The 24,081-nt window shown below is 38.2% G+C and overlaps 1 protein-coding gene across 4 annotated transcripts in view; it reads right to left on the reverse strand.

Annotated features, from left to right (window-relative positions):
- CCDC18 (coiled-coil domain containing 18) overlaps window positions 1-24,081 on the reverse strand; it is a 198,758-nt gene that overhangs the window by 36,548 nt on the left and 138,129 nt on the right. Inside the window, exons 30-31 of one of the 4 annotated variants that reach the window (XR_007516706.1) lie at window positions 2,281-2,324; window positions 601-660 (exon numbers count right to left, since the gene is read on the reverse strand). The exons of 2 other annotated variants lie outside the window; for them this stretch is intronic. The gene's annotated coding sequence lies outside the window, so the exon portion shown is untranslated. Of the gene's footprint in view, window positions 1-600; window positions 661-2,280; window positions 2,325-15,344; window positions 16,121-24,081 lie in introns of those variants that run through there. One more of the 4 variants, XM_049879758.1, reaches the window with a different exon arrangement.

The following is a 24,081-nucleotide window of genomic DNA, read 5'->3' on the forward strand; positions in this document are numbered from 1 at the left end:
CAAATCTCAACGCAGAAATGATCACAACATTATACAACCACCAAAACGCTGAGAATCATGGCTCAGCCAAGTTGACACACAATCTTAATCATCACAAACTCCATTCTCTCTCATTCGAGAAAGAATATCAGAATGCAAGTAAATAAGAGTGATGCTCGATTTGGTGAACTCTGTAAGGGCAGGGATTGTTATTAGTTTATTCAATGTTTATCATCATTCATCAATTTTAACATTTCTAACAGTGGAACAACCAGACATTACATACATCTTGATATAATTCCATAGAAATACACAGTATCCTTGCCAAAAATATTCTGAATCTAATCAAACTTTCATATCTAACTTCTGTATTACAGCCAGTCATCAGGTATGAACATTGGACTTAAGAATAACTCAAAAGGTGCTTGCCCTTTAATGTTATGTAAATTTGCCCTTACGTTGAAACGACTGAGCCAACCCTTCCTTACTGGCAACAAATTCTTTGTCTCAATCACCTTCACTTGCTGCATGTGAAGTTTTTAAATCTTTGAAAAAGCTTCAAGTCTTTTCTTGCACTAAAGTAAGGCTAATTAAGAACCGTAAGCATCTGTTCTGACTTACCTACAAATTTGACTTAAAGACATAGTCAGGAACAGATCTTGTTTGGAACCCAGGGACTGCCTATACAGGAAATACAAGAATTAAAATAATAAATTGAATGGCAGAATTAGAGAGGAATCAGGCATATCTAGAAGGCAGGATACTTTACTGGATAAACTGATCCAGTTTCTTCAAAGAGCCAAAGTCATGGGAAAAAAAATTAAAAAGGCAGGCTGTCCTAGGTTAAAAGAAATTTATGCCATAGAATCAAATGTAATGCCTGGACTTGTTTGAAATCTGGTTCAAACAAACTAACTATAAAATGCATCTCTGGGACAATTGTGAAATTTTGGGTATGAACTAGATGATATAAAGGAATTAGTTTTTTTAGATATGGATGACATTGGGGTTATGTAGAAAGCTGTCCTTGTTTTTTACAGATGTTTACTGAAGTGTTTAGGTATTAATCATCATGAGATCTACAATTTACTTGAAATACTTCATCAAAAATGTAGAATGAATAATTATGAAAAAAATTAATAATTAGTAAATCTAAGTGATTGATATTTATTGGTCTATTATACTATTTTCTCTACTTTTCTGATGTTTGAAATGTTTACTGTAAAAAGTAAAACTAACAAAAAAACCAAAATTTATTGATTGCTGACTAATGCCATGTTCTGTTTAAGGGTTTGTGAACATCAACAAACAGAATAAAGAAAAATCACTGCCCTCCAGGAACTTACACTATAGCAGAGGGAGACAGATAGTAAAAAATAAACAAAATAAGTAAGACCACCATATTGTATATAAGAGGTGCTAAGTGCTTTTTTTTAAGTGCTATGGGAAAAAATGGAGCCGGGTTTGGAAGGCTGAGAGTACAAAGATGGGGAACAGGTCCAATTTTAAAATAGTTGTCCATGTCAGACTCATTGAGGAGACAATTAAACAAAGAATTGAAGGATATGAGGGAGTGTTTCATATGGATATCTGAGATCAGCATTTGAGACAGAGGAAACAGCAAGTGCAATGGTCCTTACTTAGATAAAAAATATACCTTGTGTTCACATTCAATGAACAGTAAGGAAAACAATGTGACTGAAGCAGAGTGAACTAATGAAGATAATCAGGAAACTAACAAGGGGTCAGATCATGCAGGGCTTGGTGGGTCAATGTAAGAAATCTGGCTTTTACTCTGAATGAAACGGGGAGTCACTGGAGGGTTTGATCAGAGGCATGGCATGATCTGACTTATGTTCTTAAAGGGTCACTATGGTTGCTGGGTTGAGAACGGACATTAGGGAAAGCAAGGATGGAAGGAGGGAGACAAGTTAGAAGGTTACTGCATCGGAATCGACTCGACGGTGCTGGGTTTCTGGGTGAGCAGTAATTCAAGTGACTGATGATTGTGATTGGAATCAATATTGTAGTACTGGATGTGCTAAGAAGTATTTAAATTCAGGCTGTGCTATGAAGGTAGGGACGACAAGGTTTCTGAATGAATGGAATATGAGGTATAACTGAAACAGAAGAGCCAAGAATGACTTCATAAGTTCTGATCCACCAAGAGTGGAGGAACATTAATGTACATTCCAGACATTCAGACGAGACCAAGAAAGACTACACTTCGGTAATAAGAACCATGCTTTAAAAGTAAAAGACTATGCCATAGGATTAAGGACAGAATTGAAATAAACTTACCCTAACAAAGTCTGAAATCAAGCCTCAAGAGGATCAAGATGAATCTGCCAAAACAAAATTCATCATGTTTTAGAAGAAGATAACATAATCCAGATCTCTACAATCTATAACTTACAATATCTAGCAGATAATAAAAATTACTAGATGTGCAATGAAGCAGGAAAATTTGATCCGTAATCAAGAGGGTAAAAAACACAGAAGCAGACGCACATATGACCCAGATATTGAAATTGGAAGAAAAGAGCAATAAAATAACTATTATAGGTATTTTTAATTGTTAATAGGTAAAGATGGGAAAAAATCAATGAACAGATGGGAAATACCACATAGAAATAGAAACTCTAAAAAAGAACAAAGTGGAAATCATAGGAGAGAAAGACACAAATCTAAAATGAAGAACTCATTAGATGGGCTAAACAGAAATTCCAAACAAAGCAGAAAAAAGAATCAGTGACTTGAAGGTTGGTGACTACAAATTATTCAAAGTGAAGCACAGAGAGAAGGAATAATTAAATAATAATAATAAAACATAGAACAGACCCTCCAAGATTTGTGGGACAATATCAAGCTGTCTAACATATGTATAATTGGATTCCTAGAAAGGAAGGAGAGAGAAAATTAGGCAGAAAAAATATGTGAAGAGATATGGGCAAAATTTTTCCAAAATTAATAAAATATAGCCCATAGCTCAAAAAGCTCTGCAACCCCCAATCAGGATAAGCACAAAGAGAAACCTAGGCACATTAGAGTCAAACTACTGAAAACCAATGATAAAGAGAAAAATCTCTAAAAAATATATAAAGAATATATTATGAAAAAAAAAATTTTTTTTCTGCTAACAAATTAAACAACTTAGAGGAAGGGAACAATCTTATTAAGAAATATAATTTTCTGAAACTGACCCGAGAAGAATGAAAAATTTGAATAATCCTATATCTGGCAAAGTTATTTAATTCAAAATTTGTAACTTTCCTACAAAACAAAAACAAAACTCCAAACCCAGATGGTTTCTCTGGGAAATTCTGTCAAATACCAATTATACACAAACTCTACAGAGAAAGAGTGAATGCTTCTTAACTAATTTTATGAGTCCAGCGTAACTCTTATACCAAAATCTGAGCAGGACGTTGCATGAAGATAAAAATATAGACCAATAACCCTCGTGAACATAGACATGAAAATCCTAAGCAAAATATTAGCAAATCAAACCCAACAATCTGTATATGAAGGGATAATACTACATCATGACTAAGTAGGGCTTGTCCCAGGAATTCTAGGTTGATTTAAGATTTATAAATCAATCAATATAATCCCCTCACTAAAAAATAAAGAGAAACCATATTATCACTTTGATAGATACAGAAAAAACATTTGACAAAATTTAACACCCATTCAAAGTTTTAAAAAAGAAAAAAAACAGTCAATTCTCAGCAAATTAGGAAGATAGGCACTTCCTTGATCTAATAAAAAGAATCTGCAGACAACATTAAATGTAATGGTGAAATATTAAATGCCTGTCTCGTAAGATCAGGAACACTTTCACCCCTTCTACTCAACATTGTACAGAAGGTCCTAGCCAGTAAGGCAAGAAAAAGGAAGAAATGCCATGATAATTGAAATGGAAATAAGAAAACTCCCTATTTGTAGATGATGTGATTCCTTATACAGGAAACACAAAGGATTCTACAGAGTGGTAGAACAGTAAGTAAATTAGCAAAGCCATGAAATGTAATAACAACATGTAAAAATCACTGAATTTTATATATCTACAACAAAAATTGAAAAATGAAATAAAAAATAGAAATTATAATAACATTAAAAAACATTAAATATCTAGGAATAAATTTAGACATGCAAAACGTCTACACTAGAAACATCGCTGAGAGAAATTAAAAAGACCTAATAAATCAGGAGCTATATCATGTTCTGGATCTGAAGACTCAATCCTGTCAATTTTTCATTTCTTCCCAAATTGATCTATAGGTTAAAAATCCCAAAAGGATTTTTTTTTTTGTAGCTATTAAGAAACTGATTCTAAAAGTTATGTGGAAGTACAAAGAAGATAGAATAGCCAAGACAATCACGAAGAACAAGAAAGTTGGAGGACTTATACTATCGATATGTAAATTTACCAAAAAGCAATGAAGCATTGTAATATTGACATAAAGATAAATAAATAATAGACCTATGGAAGAATAAATAATTCAGTATAGGCTCACATGCATAGGGTCAATTAATTTATGAAAAAGGATCAAAGTCACTCAATGGTAAAAGAAAAGTCTTTTCAACAAATAACACTGAACAACTAGAAATTCATATATATATATGATCTCTGTCTCTCACTGTACACACAGGTTAATTTGTGACAGATCATAGACTAAATGTAAAAACTGTAAACAATCTAGGAGAAAATACAAGGGAAAATCTTTACTACCTCAGAGTAGGCAAAGATTTCTTAGATAGGACACTAAAAGAATTAACAATAAATTAAAAATCTGATAAAGTATACTTCATCAAAAGTAAAAATTTAAGCTGATCAAAACACACCATTAAGAAAGTGGAAAGGTAAACTACAGACTGGAAGAATATATTCACAGTATATCCATCTTACAAAGGACTCAGATTCAGAACACAGAAAAAACTCCCTACAATAATAATGAGTAACAAACAAATATGATAAAAAAAATAGGCAAAAAAAAAAAAAAAAAAAAATCCTGAAACAGGCATTTCATAAAACAGGATATTCAAATGGCCAGTAAACATGAAAGTATACTTGTTCAACATCTTTTGTTATTAGGAAATTTCTATTGAAACCCAGAATGAGATACCACTACACACACACCCGACTGACTCCATAATTCACTTTTAAAGCTGTCCAGCCCTTCAGCTCGTTAGTTTACAATAAGACTTAGAGAAACTGAGGGAACAGGATGGTAAAACAGAAAGGAAGCCTCGCTCACTCTGTTAGTACATGTTGGTAAGAATGTGGAGCAACTGGAACTACCAAATAATGTTGGTGAGAGTGTAAAGTGGTTCAACTACTTTAGGAAACCAGCAATTTTTTAAATCAAGTTAAACATACACTTACCCTATAACTCAGCAATTCCACTCTCAGGTATATACCCAAGAGAAATGCATGTATCAGCAAAAGGCAAATGATCACAGTAGCTTTATTCTCAGTACCCCAAATCTGGAAATATTCCACTTGCCCATCAACAGAATGAGTAAAACTGTGGTATATTCATACAGTGAAATAATATTAAGCAATAAAAAAAGAACAAACTACTTATACATGCAAGAACATGGATGAACCTAAAAACCATGTGGGTGAAAAAAATGAATGGTGAAAACAGTACATACTGTACTATTCCCTTCATATGAATGAGGTTCAAGAATAGGCAAAAACTACTCTTTGGTAACTGTCATGGATTTAATTATGTTCCCCCAAAATATGTGTGTCAATTTGATTGGGCCATGATTCCTGGTATTGTGTGATTTTCCTATAGGTTGTAAATCCTGCCTCTATGATGTTAATGAGGGAGGATGGGTGGCAGTTGTGTTAGTGAGGCAGGATTGTATTTTAAGGAAATCTCTTGAGATATAAAAGAGAGGGGCAAGCAGAGAGATAGAGGGACCTCACACCACCAAGAAAGGAGCACCAGGAGCAGAGCTCGTTCTTTGGACCTGGGATTTCTGCACAGAGAAAAAAACTCCTAGTCTGGGGAGACATTGATGAGAATGTCAACAGAGAACGACTTTCCCCTGGAGCTAACATCCTGAATTTCGACTTTTAGCCTACTTTACTGTGAGGAAATAAATTTCTCTTTGTTAAAGCCATCCACTTGTGGTATTTCTGTTATAGCAGCACTAGATGACTAAGACAGTGATGGTATAATATTGCCTCTGGAGTGGGCTGTTGATTGAAAAGGAACACAAAGGAACTTTCTGAGGTGATTTATTTTGATCTGAGTGTAAGTTACAATTGTAACAAAAATCAGGTTTGTGCACTTTTCTGTTTATAGGTTATATCTCAATTAAGTACTGTTAGCATAAAACACAATTGTTATCGGTTGAACTGTGTCCCCCAAAAATGTGTGTCTACTTGGCTAGGCTATGATTCTCAGTATTGTGTGATTGTCCACCATTTTGTGATCTGATGTGACTTTCCTATGTGTTGTAAATCCTACCTGTATGATGTTAATGACACAGGATTAGAGGCAGTTATGTTAATGAGGCAGGGTTAAATCTACAAAATTAGGTTGTATTTTGAGTCAATCTCTTTTGAGATATAAAAGAAAGGGAGACGGGGGACCTCACACCACCAAGAAAGTAGTGCCAGGAACAAAGCATGTCCTTTGGACCTGAGTCCCTGCACTGAGAAGCTCCTAGACCAGCTGAAGATTGATATCAAGGACCTTCCTCCAGAGTTGACAGAGAGAAAGCCTTCTCCTGGAGGTGGCACCCTGAATTTGGACTTCTAACCTCTTAGATTGTGAGAATGAATTTCTGTTTGTTAAAGCCACCACTTGTGGTATTTCCGTTATAGCAGTACTAGATAAGTAAAAGTCTAGATAACTGGAGCCCTGGAGGCGCAGTGGTTAAGAGCTCAGCAGCTAACCAAAAGTACAGCAGTTTGAATCCACCAGCCGCTCCTTGGAAACCTTATGGGGCAGTTCTACTCTGTCCCATATGGTCGCTATGAGTTGGAATAGACACAAAAGCAAAGGTTTTTTTTTTTTTTTTTTTTTTTTTAAGATAACTAGGACAACAGAGAGTCCATAATTTCCTTTTAAAATTGTCCAGCACATCAGTCAAGTGGTTTGCACGTATCTGCTTGACATGGCACAGTGGTCTTAGGGAAACCAAAGGTGTTGAAAGATGGCCAAGTTCAGGTTGAAAATGAAGAAAATTAAAGCAAGTCCATGAAATTCAAAATACAACCTTAAGTATATCCCACCTAAATGTGGAGACCATCTCAAGAATAGATCTGACACACTGAACTCTAATGACCAAAGACAAGATGAGTTATGGAATGAAATCAAGAACATCAAACACGATGAAAACAAGAGGTCATTTAAAAAAGCTAAAGAAAAAAAAGACCAAAATGGATGTGAAAAGACAGTCTGAAACTTACTGTTGAATGTAGAGTAGCTAAAGTAAATGGAAGGATGAAGTAAAAGATCTGAACAAAAGATTTCAAAGGGCAGTTTGTGAAAACAAAGTAGAATATTGTAATGAAATGTGCAAAGACCTAGAGTTAGAAAACCAAAAGGGAAGAACACGCTCTGCATTTCTCAAGCTGAAAGACCTGAAGAAAAAATTCAAGCCTCAAGTTGCAATTTTTAAGGATTCTATGGCCAAAATATTGAATGACACAGGGAGCATCAAAAGAAGATGAAAGGAATATACAGAGTCACTGTACCAAAAAGAATTGGTTGACACTCAACCATTTCAGGAGTCAGCATATGATCAAAAATTGATGGTATTAAAGGAAGAAGTCCAAGCTGTATTAAAGGCATTGGTGAAAAACAAGGTTCCAAGAATTGATGGAATAACAATTGAGATATTTCAACAAAAGGATGCAACACTAGAAGAGCTCACTCATCCATGCCAAGGAATTTGGAAGACAGCTACCTGGCCAACAGACTGGAAGGGATCCATATTTGTGTCCATTGCAAAGAAAGGTGATCCAACGGAATGTGGAAATTATGGAACAATATCATATGCAAGAAAAATTTTGCTGACGATAATTCAAAAGCGGTTGCAGCAGTACCTTGACAGAGAACTGCCAAAATTCAAGCTGGATTCAGAAGAGGACATAGAACGAAGGCTGTCATGGCTGATGTCAGATGGATCTTGGCTGAAAGCAGAGAATACCAGAAAGATGTTTATCTGTGTTTCATTAACTATACAAAGGCATTTGGCTGTGTGGATCATAATGAATTATGGATAACATTGCGAAGAACGGGAATTCCAGAACACCTAATTGTGCTCATGAGGAACCTGTACACAGACCAAGAGGCAGTTATTTGAATAGAACAAGGGGATACGGCTTGGTTTAAAGTCAGGAAAAGTGTGTGTCAAGGTTGTATCCTTTCACCATATATATGCACTTTGTATGCTGAGCAAGTAATCTGAGAAGCTGGGCTGTATGAAGAAGAATGTGGCATCAGAACTGGTGGAAGACTCATTAACAACCTGCAGTATGCGGATGACACAACCTTGCTTGCTGAAAGTGAAGAGGAAGCACTTACTGATGAAGATCAAAGACTATATAGCCTTCAGTATTTTACACCTCAACATAAAGAAAACAAAAGTCCTCACAACTGGACCAATAAGCAACATCAAAATAAACAGAGAAAATATTGAAGTTGCCAAGGATTTCATTTTGCTGACATCCACAATCAATGCCCATGGAAGAAGCAGTCAGGAAATCAAATGCCTTATTGCATTGGGCAAATCTGTTGTAAAAGACCTTTTTAAAGTGTTGAAAAGCAAAGATGTCACTTTGAGGACTAAAGTGTGCCTGATTCAAGCCATATTTTCAATCGCCTTATATGCATGTGAAAGCTGGACAATGAATAAGGAAGACCAAAAAAGAATTGATGCCTTTAACTTACTGTGTTGGCAAAGAATATTGAATATACCATGGGCTGCCAGAAGAAAGAACTAATTTGTTTTGGAAGAAGTACAGCCAGAGTGCTCCTTGGAACTGAGGATGTCAAGACTTCATCTTACGTACTTTGCACATGTTATCATGAGGGACCAGACTCTGAAGAAGGACATCATGTTTGGTAAGGTAGAACGTCAGCAAAAAAGAGGAAGACCCTTATCAAAAGGGTGGACACAGTGGCTGCAACAATGGGCTCAAACATAGCAATGGTTCTGAGGATGGCACAGGACCAGGCACTGTTTCATTCTGTTGTATATCGGGTTGCTAAGAGTGACAGCATCTAACAGCAACAACAAGTTATTGTTAGTAATAAGTTATTCATGACACTTCTGATAAGTGTGTTAAAACATTTGTGTAGTCAAATACTTCCAGAGCTGGTGACATCATTATCCTAGTTAATATTGTTAGGCCCAAAACATTCGTGTCTTATTGACACCTTGCTAAAATGAGTAAAGATTGAGTGAGAATATTCATAGGTTAAGAAAAAGAATTCCATAGTTTGGATTAAGTATGCTGATTTGGTGATTCCCTACAGGAAAAAAAATTGCTTGATATTTGTTTCACCCACCCATAAAAATGTTTTATTTTGTTTTGTTTTTGAAAGGCAAGAAAAATGTTCCTTTCTACAGGACAGAAACAGAGAAACATTTCCTTCCACCCTCCATCCAAACTTCACAGAATTGCTGAAGACCAGGTCAGCAGAGGTTTCAGCAAGAGGCAAAGTCCCATGAATGAAGATCAAAGTAGTGAACAGAACCTTTAGGGTTTAAGCGATAAGCCTGGTCAAAAATCAAGAGCATAATCAGGAGAGAAACCATAGCTATTTCATCCACCGATGTATTGTTAGTGACTAGCTCAATGCCCGGCACATGGTAAGCACTCAAAAGGAACATATGAGACAAAATTGACTAAGAGCTTGGTCAGATGAGAACTATAAGATAAGGATGTGACATTTTTTTTTTTTTTAATAATTTTTATTGTGCTTTAAGTGAAAGTTTACAAATCAAGTCGGTCTCTTACACAAAAACCCATATACACCTTGCTACACATGCCCAATTACTCTCCCCCTAATAAGACAGCCGGCTCTCTCCCTCCACTCTTTCCGTTCATGTCCATTTCGCCAGCTTCTAATCCCCTCCACCCTCTCATCTCCCCTCCAGGCAGGAGATGCCAACATAGTCTCAAGCGTCCACCTGATCCAAGAAGCTCACTCCTCACCAGCATCCCTCTCCAACCCATTGTCCAGTCCAATCCATGTCTGAGGAGTTGGCTTCGGGAATGGTTCCTGTCCTGGGCCAACAGAAGGTCTGGGGGCCATGACCACCGGGGTTCTTCCAGTCTCAGTCAGACCATTAAGTCTGGTCTTATGAGAATTTGGGGTCTGCATCCCACTGCTCTCCTGCTCCCTCAGGGGTTCTCTGTTGTGTTCCCTGTCAGGGCAGTCATAGGCTGTAGTCAGGCACCATCTAGTTCTTCTGGTCTCAGGATGATGTAGTCGCTGGTTCATGTGGCCCTTTCTGTCTCTTGGGCTCGTAATCACCTTGTGTTCTTCATTCTCCTTTGATCCAGGTGGGTTGAGACCAATTGACGCATCTTAGATGGCTGCTTGCTAGCATTTAAGACCCCAGATGCCACTCTTCAAAGTGGGATGCAGAATGTTTTCTTAATAGATTTTATTATGCCAATTGACTTAGATGTCCCCGAAACCATGGTCCCCAGACCCCTGCCCTTCTACGCTGGCCTTTGAAGCATTCAGTTTATTCAGGAAACTTCTGTTCTTTTGGTTTAGTCCAATTGTGCTGACCTCCCCTGCATTGTGTGCTGTCTTTCCCTTCACCTAAAGCAGTTCTTATCTACTATCTAATTAGTGAGTACCCCTCTCGCACCCTCCCTCCCTCCCCCCTCTCATAACCACAAAAGAATGTTTTCTTCTCAGTTTAAACTATTTCTCAAGTTCTTATAATAGTGGTCTTATACAATATTTGTCCTTTGCGACTGACCAATTTCACTCAGCATAAAGGCTTCCAGGTTCCTCCATGTTATGAAATGTTAGGATGTGACATTTTTTAAGAAGGATTTAAGATATAGTCAATGAGAAGTTGGGATGAAACCTTGATTTACAGGCAGAAGTCAAGGCCAGGTGCAGCAGAATCTATAACTGGGCCTCGGGGCTCCATAGTTAGCTCCCAGCGGGTGATGCTCTGCCTGTGGGATCAGGTGGAACCAGGACAGTTTGTACAAGCCCCAATCACCCATGCTGTTGATACAGGGTTAAATCAAGTGTAAGATGATTCATCTTAGTCTTCAGAATTTTCTTCACTGGAATGGTCTTAATAACTGGACCATTGATCAAATCTTGATTTCTTATCAGGGTACTCCCAACATTGAGAGAGCAGATGCCAAGTTTAGGAGATAGATACTAAAATCTCCACTCCACTTGTAACTCCTGCTTCTTGGCACTAGATCATGTGACCCCTCAATTCTCCCTGACTTCTGCCATTACTAATTGGATTCAGGTTAATACCTGCACTAAGCTGGGCCCATCAGATTTTCTCTCCCAGGAATATGGAATATGGAATTAATGGTGAGAAATCCCTGAGGAAAGGACATAGATTTAAAGCACCATCTTTTGGGATAAGAAGTGCTCTAAGAAGCTGGCCAATAATTTTGTGTCTGAGGTGAAATGCCTTTTAATATCATGAATTGACACAAAGCCAGGATCCTTATTGGATAGTCTTCAGGGAACTTAGGAAATCAACTCAACTGTGAATTACAGTAAATGCCATTATTTGTGGTTTAGTTGAGTTACAGAAAGAAGAATGAAAAATTGAATTTCTCTTTGGGATAAAACTTGAGACATTCCAAATAGCAGAATCCTTCAGAGTAGCCTTTCTCAAACTTTTTGACCATCAGTCACAGTAAGAAACATATTTTACATTGCAACATACACATATAACTGAAACAAAAGTTTTAAAAACTATATTAACCCTTAAAATGGAAATCCTGGTGGCATAGTGGTTAAGTGCTACGGCTGCTGACCACAAGGGTCAGCAGTTTGAATCCGCCAGGCGCTCCTTGGAAACTCTATGGGGCAGTTCTACTCTGTCCTATAGGGTTGCTATGAGTCAGAATCAATTCGACGGCACTGGGTTTGGGTTTATGTGTGATGCACTCTGATATTTTTTATTCTCTTCTACTTAAAAATACTTGTCATACTAAATTGATTTCACAACCCACTAATGGGCTGTGTTCTAGAGTTTGAATAACAATGGCCTAGGAAGATCTCACATACTTTGGACATATTATCAGGAGGGACCAGTCCCTGGAGAAGGTCATCATGCTTGATAAAGTAGATGGTCAGCGAAAAAGAGGGAGACCCTCAATGAGGTGAATCGACACTGTAGCTGCAACAATTGGCTCAAGCACACCAATGATTGGGAGGATGGCGCAGGACTGGGCAGTGTTTTGTTCTGTTGTGCATAGGGTAGCTATGAGTCATAACCAACTGGATGGCACCTAACAACAACCTAACAAAGGAAGATAGCAAAATAAAACAGTTCAGCAGGCCTGTCCCAACAAACCTAAATTACAGAAAGATTAAACAAAATAAACAATTAGCCCAGGTTCATTGAAAAAATGTTGTAACACTGCAAAAAAATAAAGCAATAAGAGTGTGGAGATAACATCTACAACAGGGTAACTAAGAAATCCTCCAAACCGCAGATAGATAAGATTAGATGAATTATGTGTATTTGAAAGACACAAACATCATATTGAAACCCCCTAAAGGACATGCTATGATAACAAGGCTGTGGCACCCGGGAAATGTTGAATGAACTAAAAACAGCAGTGAAAACTATTCAGTATCTAACAAGACACACAGAATCCATGATGCCAACAAAACCATAGCATAGTGGAATTAAGACATTAAATACTTTCCCCTCCCCCATGGAGCAGGAGACAGAGGTCTACTGGACATGTCCTGTGTTAGGAGTAGCATTTTAGCTTCTGGGAGCCACAGTCCTGTGGCTATGAGCAAGTGCTTTCAAGGTACCTGACTCTGCTACACACTAGCCATGTGACTTTCATGAACATCTCTAAACAGCTTTTTCTCTAAACGTATGTTTCCTTACATTCTAACAGCTCCTCATCTGGAGAAGAAGGGGCTATTCCCTTTAAATTCCCCATAGAAAAACTCCAGGGAAAGATTTGATTGGCCCAGTTTGGATCACATGCTCAAATCTACACGGATCATTGTTGTCAACCTTGAATCACACATTCACTCCTCTTGTTAGGGATGGCAGCCTCCATGAGAATCACAGTTTGAAGGAACATTTCCCAGAAGAATAGAGATTATTCTGGAAAGAAAAAATAACAAATGTCCAAAACACCTAAGAAGAGGTAAAGACAATAATTGAACCCAGTGTATGATGTAGGTATACTATCATAATTTTTTAGGCTATGACTCCCAAATCCTAGCCCAGAGTCTGGGCCTAAAGCTTGGGTTCTTAATTACTCTTAGACCATCTCGATATTTAAATTGTGAAATTGCAGATCAAAATATTACAATCAATAAGGTGGAACTTTGGTGCGTGAAGAACATTGAATATTCCATGGACTGCCAGAAGAATGAACAAATTTGTTTTGGAAGAAGTACAGCCAGAGTGTTCCTTAGAAGCAAGGATGGTGCGACTTCGTCTTACATACTTTGGACATTTTAGCAGGAGGAACAAGTCCTGGAAGAAGGACATCATGCTTGGTAAAGTAGAGGGTCAGTGAAGAAGAGGAAGACCCTCAAGGAGATGGATTGACACAGTGGCTGTAACAATGGGCTGAAACATAGCAATGATTGTGAGTATGGTGCAGGACCAGGCAGTATTTTGTTCTGTCGTTCATAGGGTCGCTATGAGTCAGAACCGGCTTGACGATGCCTAACAAAAACAACATGGTATGTGAAGAGAACTGAAAAGCAGATTTATGGAATGATTTAATATTTAAGTAAGTACAAATATGTGCTTATGTGTCAAGGAATTTTCAGTGTAACAAAACTTGCCCTCTACTCAGGCCTTTCTAAAAACATCAAAAAGCTCATGCTGTATTCTACCACCTGCTCTGTCACTTTTCCTTCAAAAGAAAACTGCATTTTTTCCACCTTTGAATCCTCAGGCACATGAGCGAGGCTCAATAATTTTTTTTTTTTTTAAGTTCAAGATGTCTTCCAGAGAGTAACCATATTTCTAGATATAATACCTCAAAATTCCATTAGGATAGAAAGATGTAAAAGGATAAACAAATTGTAATATAGTCATACAATGAGATACTACTCAGCAATAAAAAGGAACAGACAACTAACTGATACATGCAACAACATGGCTGAATCTCAAAAACGTTATCAAAAGACCAAAAGGATATATAATGTATGACCCCATTCTGGAAAAGCAAAACTATAGGGACAGAAAACAAATCAGTGGTAGACAGGGGGTAGAGGAAGGCAAATGATTACAACGAGACATGAAGAAATTTTGAGGGATGATGGAAATGTTGTATATCTTGATTGTGGTGGTAGTTTCATGACTGTATGCTTTTGTCAAAATTCATAGTACCGTATATCTAAAAGGGTGAATTTTACTGTATATAAACTGTACCTCAATAAATGTGACCAAAAATAAAGGAAGATATAAAGATCATAATATATGACACTCTTTGGCACACTATTGTAGTTGTTGTTAGTTGTTATTGATTCTGACTCATGGTGACCCCAGGTGCGCAGAGTAGATCAAGCAGAAAACCATAGAGTTTTCAAGGCTGTGACCTTTGGAAGTAGATCACCAGGCCTGTCTTCTGAGACGCTGCCTCTGGGTGGGTTCGAACTGCCAAATTTTTTGCTAGTAGTCAAGCACTTAACTGTTTGTGCCACTCAGGCACACTATAAAGAGAACTTATTTATAATATGTCTATTAATTTTGAGGTGACTATTTTTTTTATGAGTTAGAATTGACTTGACAGCAATGGGTTTTTGTTGTTTTATCAGAGTATTTCACACTTAAGAAGTTGTAAAAGCAATTCCTTTGATATCAGCAAAATTCAAAATGTAATTTAAGCATTTCAAAGATAATCATATCTGTTGTTGTTGTCGTTGTTAGGTGTCGTTGAGTTGGTTACAACTCATAGCGACCCCGTGTTCAACAGAAATAAATGCTACCCAGTCCTGTGCCATTGTAAAAATGGCTTGGGGGTGGTGTCTGACCTCCTCTAACTTCACAAGGGGAAAGGAGAATCAAGGTCAACAGCCCAAGGCTGATTCCCATGTGGCAGAGGTCAGACATGCCTTCTCTTTCTGCCATCTCTACCAGTTCTGACACCAACTGTCCCTCCCACAGTACCCTCTACTGAGTTCTATAATTCATTGTAATGGCCACACAGAACTCACAGACCATACTCACTATTATGGGGTTTATTAGGGAAGTAACAGTTACAATTTAGGCTCAAAAACACTCAGGATACAGTTCTTCCATCAGAAAAGCCTCTCCCCAGCTGTGCTCACAGGCATGCCTCTCCTTGGCCCTCAGTCTCTGCCCAAAGGCATTCAGCTTTCTCTCTCCGTGGGCTGGGAATCACACTGTGCTGTCTCCTGCTGCTGGGTCTCTGCTGCTGGGTCTCTCCTTCGTTGGTGGTGGTGGGCTCCTCCCTTCTGCTCTGAAATTGGCTCTCTTTTAAGGCAAAACTGACCTCTCCTTGGATTACCCTATCACACAGTCCTGCTCAATCACCTGAGCAGGAGTTACAAAACCATGGCTAGAAAGGCCACACAAAAGTAATCAATTGTATCAAAGCCACTCTTACAATTGTTGGTATGTTTTAGCCCATTGTTGCAGCCACTGTGTTAATCCATCTCATTGAGGGTCTTCCTGTTTTTTGCTGACTTTCTGCCTTACCAAGCATGATGTCCTTCTCCAAGCACTGGTCCCTCCTAATAACATGTCCAAAGAAGTGAAGTGAAGTCTTGCCATCCTTGCTTCTAAGGAGCATTCTGGCTATACTAATTCCAAGACGGATGTTTGTTCTTCTAGGAGTCCACGGTATAGTCAATATTCTTCACCAGCACCATAGTTCAAAGGCATAAATTCTTCTTCAGTCTTCCTTATCCATCGTTCACCTTTCACATGCCTATGAAGCAATTGAAAAAGGCTTGCATCAGATGTGCCTTAGTCCTCAAAGTGACATCTTTGTTTTTTAACAAAGGAGTCCCTGGGTGGTGCAGTGGTTAAAGTGCTTGGCTGCTAACTGAAAGATAGGCATTTCAAACGCACCAGTCACTCCACTGGAGAAAGATGTAGAGTCTGCTTCTGTAAAGATTTCAGCCTTGGAAGCTGCATGGGGCACTATGAGTTGGAATAGACTCAACAGCAATGGGTAAATCCTATTTATTTGCTTTTCTGTGAGTTGTGAAAAACATGCTGTATAAGCCTAAAAAGGTGGTAAGAAATGAGATATGGACCTTAATTTGGAAGAATCTCCTGGAACTGGGAAATAGAAAATGGTGCAAAGTAAGATTTCCTGTACAGAAGGTGTTTAGGAGGAAATGAAGTTTTCTTTCCTTAACTATCTTTAAATATTCAGAATCAGAATGACAAAAAAATGTAATCTAACCGGTGGTCAAAGTATACAAAAACTATCAAGCAATTAAATAATGGGTTATCTTCATTAATTTTTTTCCTTGGTCGGTTACCTCTGTCACAGCTCATATAACACTGAGGGTTGTTATATGCTGGCTTTTGTGTCTTCCCACTCACTCCTTCAATTTTTTACTCATCCCTTTGCCTTACATTATAGTGAGAAGAGAGACAAAAAATGTGAATAAATAAATACATTCAGATGATGGTGTAGATTTTACAAAGAAATGAAACTGGGTAGTGGGATATGAAACGATTTTGAAGTGTGTGATAGGTGATCAGAACACTTTGAATGGAGTTGGTGAGGGGATCTGAGGAGACAACATTTGCACTGACAGCTTTGGGAAGGAGCAAGCCATGAGAAGAGATCTGGGGAAGAGTATTTCAGGCATAGGGAACAAATGTGCCCAGATATTTGAGAGCTATAAAGCAGGGCCATGTGGCTAGAGTGCAGTAAACAGGGGAGAAGAGCCCAGAGAACAGCACAGGCCTTGGAGGTCTTGGAAAGGAGCCTCAATTTTATTCTGATGGCAATGGAAAATGACCAGAGGACAGTGATGTGATTTTCTTTTTTAAAAATCCCTTTGTCTCCTTTAGTAACAGGCAAGTGGATAAGCTTGGAGAATGGCTAGATAGCCATTGCAGTCATTCAGGCTGCAGAAAATGCTGGTTTGGATCAGACTGGTAGCACAAGTTGGTGGAAAGAGGTTTTGATTCAGGTTCCACTATGCAGGTAGGGCTCACATGACTTGTTGATGGATTGGATTGGGATGGTGAAAAGCAGCACTAGGTGACACCCCCCTGCTCCCAGACACCCTTTCAGCTCAGTAATGAAGTCAGTCCTGAGGTTCACCCTCCGACCAAAGATTGGACAAGCGCATAAAACAAAACGAGACTAAATGAGCACACCAGCCCAGGGGCAAGGACTAGAGGGCAGGAAGGAACAGAAAAGCTGGTAATAAGGAGCCCAGGGTTGAGAATGGAGAGTGTTGACATGTCATCGGGTTGTTAATCAATGTCATAGAACAATACTTGCACTAATTGCTTAATGAGAAACTAGTTTGTTCTGTAAACCTTCATCTAAAGTACAATTAAAAAAAAAAAGGAGCTAACTCAGGAGGTAGAGCCAACTCAGGAGGTGGAGCAAAGATGGCAGAATAGACAGACGCTTCCAGCAAGCCCTCTTTACAACAAAGACCTGAAAAAAACAAGTGAAACAAGTATATTTGTGACAAGCTGAGAGCCCTGAGCATCAAAGGCAAGCTTAGACAACGAACTGAGGGGCAGGGGGAGGAAGAGACCATTCAGAAGTGGAGAGACATTTACCGGACCTGAATTGCAGGTAGCCCTCAGGCATCATTTCCAGAGCGATGGCAGCAGCTGCGGTGCGCTGGTACTAGCGTTTGGCCGCAGTTTCCTCAGGGAGGAGCAGCCAGCCACGCAGCGTACTCACATCTCTGGAACCTGAGGAGAAGGGCACTCTTGGCAAAAGCTAAGTACTTGCGTATATTTTACTACGCCCCCCCCCCGCCCCCAAGCCAGCTTCAGCGGCTGAATCCCTGGGCCTGAAATAGACCCTGGTGAGCACCTAGAGCCATCCTCCTGGCCTTGGGGAAGGAAAAAATTTGCAACTGGGGGGAAAAGATAATTTGCTAGCTCTATTAACCGGGGGAGCTCAGGAACAGAAGCGGCTCCTGTCCATGCATAAACCATCCATGGACCTTGAGCACCTTCCCCTTCTGCATGGACCTGTGTGGGCCTATTTCAGGAGAATAGGCCCTTGTTGGCAAACTCCAATTGTTTCAGCTGTGCAGTGGAGAGGTGGGTGTTTGACATTTGACATTGCTTTGCCTATTAAACAAGGTCCTCACCTACCCGCATCAGGGATATAAGGACTGGTAGCTCCACTCAGGTCACCCAGCCACCCACGACAGGGGTCCAAAGATAATTGGTACCTCCCAGTCCTTACAACCAAAAAATTTAGGTGCCCATGGTCCCTCTGCAGAACCCACCCACCAGCACGCTCTAGGGAACAGAGACCCGTTTTCCTCAGAGACACTTGTGAGTTGGTTCTCAGCCCCCTGCTACAATTAGATACTGGTATATATGCCAATCACCCCGCCCCTCTAAGACTGTAGGACAGAGCCTGTACCACACACTTGATGATCAGCTACCTGGAAACCTGAGCTGAATTCATACAAGAAAACTGAATGGACTCCTAGACTGATATACCTGATAACAGCTGTAGCCAGCTGGGGACAGGACACCAGAACTCCAAAGGTGAAAATAATCAAGCTAGCTCACTCAAGCAACCTATAGGGATATACCCAAACAAAACAAAGCAAGCAGCTATGACACAGTAAGCAAGCAAAAACTAATGCAATAACTTATAGACGACTCAGAGACAACAGTCAATATCAAGTCACATAAAGAAACAGACCATGATCACCTCAACAGGCTCTCAATACAAAGAATCCAGGGATCTTCTAGATGAAAGTTCATTCCTGGAATTACCAGATGCAGAATACAAAAGTTTAATATACAGAACCCTTTAAGACATCAGGAAGGAAATGAGGCAATACGCAGAACAAGCCAAGGAACACACAGATAAAGCAAATGAAGAAATTAGAAAGATTATTCAGGAACATAATGAAAAGTTTAATAAGCTGGAAAGATCCACAGGCAGACAGCAATCAGAAATTCAGAAGATTAATGATAAAATTACAGAATTAGATAACTCAATAGAAAGTCAGAGGAGCAGAATTGAGCAAGTAGAAGGCAGAATTCCTGAACTCAAAGATAAATCACTTGGCACTAATATATTTGAAGAAAAATCAGATAAAAGAATTTTAAAAAATGAAGAAAACTTAAGAATCATGTGGGACTCTATCAAGAGAAATAACCTACGAGTGACTGGAGTACCAGAACAGGGAGGGATAACACAAAATACAGAGAAAATTGTTGAGGAGTTCTTGGCAGAAAACTTCCTGATATTGTGAAAGATGAGAAGATATCTATCCAAGACGCTCATCGAACTCCACATAACATAGATCTGAAAAGAAAGTCACCAAGACATATTATAATCAAACTTGCCAAAACCAAAGATAAAGAGACAATTATAAGAGCAGCAAGGGATAAACGAAAAGTCTCCTACAAAGGAGAGCCGATAAGAATAAGCTCAGACTACTCAGCAGAAACCATGCAGGCAAGAAGGCAATGGGATGATATATTTTTAAAAATTGAAGGAAAAAAATTGCCTGCCAAGAATCATATATCCAGCAAAACTGTCTCTTAAATATAAAGAAGAAATTAAGACATTTCCAGATAAACACAAGTGTAGGGAATTCGTAAAAACGAAACCAAAACTACAAGAAATACTAAAGGGAGTTCTTTGGCTAGAAAATCAATAATATCAGGTATCAACCCGAGACTGGAACACTGGGCAGAGCAACCAGACGTCAACCCAGACAGGGAAATCCAAAAAAACAAAGCAAGATTATATATATATATACATATATAAAGCCCAAAACAGGGTAACAGCAATGTTATTATATAAAAGAAGACAACATTAAAATAATAAAGAGGGACTAAGAAATGTAATCATACACCTTACGTATGGAGAGGAAGATACGGAGATACAAAGAAATAAAAGTTAGTTTTAAATTTAGAAAAATAGGGGTAAATAATAAGGTAACCACAAAGGAGACAAACTATCCTACTCACCAAAATAAAATACAAGGGAAAAATACACACTCAGCAGAAACAAGATCAAGAACAACAAATATAAGGAAAGGACAATATATAAAGAAAATCTACTCAGCACGTAAAATCAAGTGGGAAAAAGAAACTGTCAACACACAAAAAAAGCCATCAAAATGATAGCAGTAAATTCATATCTATCCATAATTACCCTGAATGTAAATGGACTAAATGCACCAATAAAGAAACAGACAGTGGCAGAATGGATTAAAAAACAAAATCCATCTATATGCTGCCTACAAGAGACACACCTTAGACTTAGAGACACAAACAAACTAAAACTCAAAGGATGGAAAAAATATATCAAGCAAACAACAATCAAAAAAGAGCAGGAGTGGCAGTATTAATTTCTGACAAAATAGACTTTAAAGTTAAATCCATCAGAAAGGATAAGGAAGGACACTATATAATGATTAAAGGGACAATACACCAAGAAAATATAACCATATTAAATATTTATGCACCCAATGATAGGGCTGCAAGATACATAAAACAAACTCTATCAGCATTGAAAAGTGAGATAGACAGCTCCACAGTAAGAGTAGGAGACTTCAACACATCACTTTCAGTGAAGGACAGGACAACCAGAAAGAAGCTCAAGAAAGACATGGAAGATCTAAATGCCACAATCAACCAACTTGACCTCATAGACATATACAGGACACTCCATCCAACAGCAACTAAGTATACTTTCTTTTCTAGTGTACATGGAACATTTTCTAGAATAGACCACATATCAGGCCATAAAGCAAGCCTTAGCAGAATCCAAAACATTGAAATATTACAAAGCATCTTCTCTGACTATAAGGTCATAAAAGTGGAAATCAATAACAGGAAAAGCAGGGAAAAGAAATCAAACACTTGGAAACTGAACAAATTTTCTGCTCAGAAAAGACTGGATTATAGAATACATTAAGGATGGAATAAAGAAATTCAGAGAATCCAACGAGAATGAAAACACTTCCTATCAGAACCTTTGGGACACACCAAAAGCGGTGCTCAGAGGCCAATTTATGTCAATAAATGCACACATCCAAAAAGAAGAAAGGGCCAAAATCAAAGAACTATCCCTACAACTTGAACAAATAGAAAGAGAGCAACAAAAGAAACCCACAGGCACCAGAAGAAAAAAAATAATAAAAATTAGAGCTGAACTAAATGAAATAGAAAACAGAAAAACAATTGAAAGAATTAACAAGACCAAAAGCTGTTTTTTTGAAAAACTCAACAAAATTGATAAACCACTGGCCAAATTGACAGAAGGAAAACAAGAAAGGAAGCAAAGAACCCGAGTAAGAAGTGAGAGGGGCGATATTACAATAGATCCAACTGAAATTAAAAGAATCATATCAGATTACTATGAAAAACTATACTCAAACAAATTCGAAAACCTAGAAGAAAGGGATAAATTTCTAGAAACCCACTACCTACCTAAACTAACACAAACAGAGGTAGAACAACTAAATAGGAGATTGAAAAGGTAATCAAAAAACTCCCAACAAAAAAAGCCCTGGTCCGAGGACAGCAACCACTCCCGAAGCCAACTCATCAGAGATGGTAGGGACTGGACAATGGGTTGGAGAGAGATGCTGACGAAGAGTGAGCTACTTGTATCAGGTGGACACTTGAGACTGTGTTCGCATCTCCTGGCTGGAGGGGAGATAGGAGGGTAGAGAGGGTTAGAAACTGGCAAAATTGTCACGAAAGGAGAGACTGGAAGGAGGGAGTGGGCTGACTCATTAGGGGGAGAGTAAGTGGGAGTATGGAGTAAGGTGTATATAAGCTTATATGTGACAGACTGACTGATTTGTATACTTTCACTTAAAGCACAATAAAAATTATTAAAAAAAAAAAAAAAGCCCTGGTCCGGATGGCTTCACTGCAGAGTTCTACCAAACTTTCAGAGAAGAGTTAACACCACTACTACTTAAAGTATTTCAGATCATAGAAAAGGATGGAATACTACCAAACTCATTCTATGAAGCCACCATATGCCTGATACCGAAACCAGGTGAAGACACCACAAGAAAAGAAAATTATAGACCTATATCCCTCATGAACGTAGATGCAAAAATCCTCAACAAAATTCTAGCCAAAAGAATTCAACAACATATCAAAAAAATACATCACCATGACCAAGTGTGATTCATACCAGGTATACAGGGATGGTTCAACATTAGAAAAACAATTAATGTAATCCACCACATAAATAAAACAAAAGACAAGAATCACATGATTTTATCAATTGATGCAGAAAAGGCATCTGACAAAGTTCAACACTCATTCATGATAAAAACTCTCAGCCAAATAGGAATAAAAGGAAAATTCCTCAACATAATGAAGGGCATTTATACAAAGCCAACAACCAACATCACCCTAAATGGAGAGAGCCTGAAAGCATTCCCACTGAGATTGGGAACCAGACAAGGATGCCCTTTATCACCACTCTTATTCGACATTGTGCTGGAAGTCCTAGCCAGAGCAATTAGGCTAGATAAAGAAATAAAGGGTGTCCAGATCAGCAAGGAAGAAGTAAAAGTATCTCTATTTGCAGATGACATGATCTTATGTACAGAAAACCCTAAGGAATCCTCCAGAAAACTACTGAAACTAATAGAAGAGTTCAGCAGAGTATCAGGATACAAGATAAACACACAAAAATCAGCTGGATTCCTCTACACCAACAAAAAGGACATTGAAGAGGAAATCACCAAATCAATGCCATTTACAGTAGCCACCGAGAAGATAAAATATTTAGGAATAAATCTTACCAGAGATGTAAAAGACTTATACAAAGAAAACTACAGTACACCTCTGCAAGAAACCAAAAGAGACTTAAATAAGTGGAAGAACATACCTTGCTCGTGGATAGGAAGACTTAACATTATAAAAATGTCTATTCTACCAAAAACGATCTATATATTTAATGCAATTCTGATCCAAATCCCAACGACATTCTTTAATGAGATGGAGAAACAAATCACCAACTTCATATGGAAGCGAAAGAGGCCCCAGATAAATAAGGCATTACTGAAAAAGAAGAACAAAGTGGGAGGCCTTACTTTACCTGATTTTAGAACCGATTTTTTTTTTTTTTTTTATACCGCCGCAGTAGTGAAAACAGCCTGTTACTGGTACAACAACAGATACATGGACCACTGGAACAGAATTGAGAATCCAGACATAAATCCATCCTCATATGAGCAGTTGTTATTTGACAAAGGCCCCAAAACAGTTAAATGGGGAAAAGACAGTCTTTTTAACAAATGGTGCTGGCATAACTGGATATCCATCTGCAAAAAAATGTAATAAGACCCATACCTCACTCCATGCAAAAAAACTAACTCAAAATGGATCAAAGACCTAAATATAAAATTTTAAATGATAAAGATCACAGAAGAAAAAATAGGAACAATGTTAGGAGCCCTAAGACATGGCATAAACAGTATACAAAATATTGTTAAGAATGCAGAAGAAGAACTAGATAACTGGGAGCTCCTAAAAATCAAACACCTATGCTCATCCAAAGACTTCACCAAAAGAGTAAAAAGACTACCTACAGACTGGGAAAAAGTTTTTAGCTATGACATTTCCAATCAGCACCTGATCTCTAAAATCTACATGATACTGCAAAAACTCAAGTGCAAAAAGACAAATAACCCAATTAAAAAATGGGCAAAAGATATGAATAGACAC

Source organism: Elephas maximus, chromosome 3 (genome assembly GCF_024166365.1).
Source record: "Elephas maximus indicus isolate mEleMax1 chromosome 3, mEleMax1 primary haplotype, whole genome shotgun sequence".
Taxonomy (NCBI): Eukaryota; Metazoa; Chordata; class Mammalia; order Proboscidea; family Elephantidae; genus Elephas; species Elephas maximus.